Below are 2,141 nucleotides of genomic sequence, written 5' to 3'. Positions count from 1 at the left end.
CTCATCTTTTTGGATTTGAAAAAGCTCAACTGGAATTCCATCACCTCCTCTAGCTTTGTTCATAGTGATGCTTCCTAAGGTCCACCATCAAGGTACTGCTACCTCATAATAAGAGTTTAGGAGTGTTCTGCCCTCTTCAGTTTGAGGGAAGGTTTTATGAAGAATTGGTTTTAATTTGTCTTTAAAATTTTGGTGGCATTCATTTCAAAACAATGTAGTCCCAAGCTTTTCCTTATTGGGAGGCTTTTGATTACTGATTCAGTTGCCTTCCTTGTTATTGGTCTGCTCAGATTTTCCAATTCATCATGATTTCAGACATAGTAGCTTATATTATATTGTTAGCAATTTATCCATTTCTACTAAGTTATAAATTTGTTGGCATATAATTGTCCACATTCACGCAACACAGGAGTGAGCATCCCCATGTTCAGAATATTGAAGTAAGACTTAGACATACTCCCTACTTTCTGTGAGTGGAACATTTATCTGACTAGGAGGAGATTATATTCTATACTAGGTGATATTAAAACATAGGAAATATTAAAAAGAATACATTTGAATCAGTTCTAATGAGGTGGATGAATCTGGAGCCTATTATACAGAGTGAAGTTAGCCAGAAAGAAAAACACCAATGCAGTATAGTAACGCATATATATGGAATTTAGAAAGATGGTAACGATAACCCTGTATGCGAGACAGCAAAAGAGACACAGATGTATAGAACAGTCTTTTGGACTCTATGGGAGAAGGAGAAGGTGGGATGATTTGGGAGAATGGCATTGAAACATGTATAACATCATATAAGAAATGAATCACCAGTCCAGGTTCAATGCAAGATACAGGATGCTCCAGGCTGGTGCACTGGGATGACCCAGAGGGATGATACAGGGAGGGAGGTGAGAGGGGGGTTCAGGATGGGGAAGACGTGTACACCCGTGGTGGATTCATGTTGATGTACGGCAAAACTGATACAATATTGTAAAGTAATTAGCCTCCAATTAAAATAAATAAATTTAAATTTTAAAAAACATAGGAAATAAAGGTGAATGAGAGATATTGAACATACCATCACCAGAATATGTAGGTTGTTAGTATGTAGCATTGGGACATTAAAAGGAAACTTACAGCACAGAGAATCTCTGTCCTAACCAGGATCGCCTTCTCACATAATCAAGGAAGACAGCCCTGTCAGTATTACACTAGGCTGTCAAGTGCTGGAAATTCTCCTTGGGAGCTGCTTGAAATGTCAAGAACATCGTTGGATGCGTGGTAGTTGTATATATTTTTGACACTTGACAAAGTTTATCTAAACAAGAAACAGGTAAATAAGGTAGGAAATCATTAATAACACTTTAAGATGGGTAAGAGATACGGTCATGAAGGAATATCACCCCTTTTCTGACGTTATAACTTTGAAAATTCAGAAAACGAAGCACCACAGATGGAAGGGACAGAGATTGTTATAAAGAAAGTGGAGAACCAGACTGGCAGTGAAAGGTGGGAGCAATTAAGGCAGTGGCACAAAGAATGTAAAAGGGGGCAGGCATTCTAAGTGACAGTCTCCTGGCCTTTGTTGTCCAGGTGAATGTCCTTTGTGAGACAGTGGGATGCACGACCTTCAAAGTCAACTTGAAACAAAGAGCAAAGGAGATCACTGAACATGTGTGGTCTAAGACCAAGGTTCCCATGCAGGACCAGGTCCTCCAGCTGGGCTCAAAGACCCTAAAGTCCCAGAGAACTCTGTCATCGTGTGGCATCGACAAGGAGACAACCACCCACCTCACCCTGAAGGTGGTGAAGCCCAGTGATGAGGAGCTGCCCTTGGTTTTGGTGGAGCCTGGTGATGAGGGGCAGAGGCACGACTTCCAGGTACGAAGGGCCAGCTCCGTGGCCCAGGTGAGAGAGATGTTTCAGACTCGGAGAGCTGTAACGCCTAAGAAACTGATTGTGGCTTGTTGAAAATGGGTTTTATTGATTGAACTTGCAGCACAGTACCAAGACTCGTGCCTGCACCCATGTCAAAGGACTTTTTGCCCATGTTTCATTCTAAGAGTGCTATGCATAAACACATTACAAGAGAATCTTTACTCAATTCCATGTGAATTGTTGTGAATGGGAATGAGATAGAGATCCTTTTTCAT

Source organism: Capricornis sumatraensis, chromosome 22 (genome assembly GCF_032405125.1).
Source record: "Capricornis sumatraensis isolate serow.1 chromosome 22, serow.2, whole genome shotgun sequence".
Lineage (NCBI taxonomy): Eukaryota > Metazoa > Chordata > Mammalia > Artiodactyla > Bovidae > Capricornis > Capricornis sumatraensis.
This window is presented reverse-complemented; position numbering follows the sequence as displayed.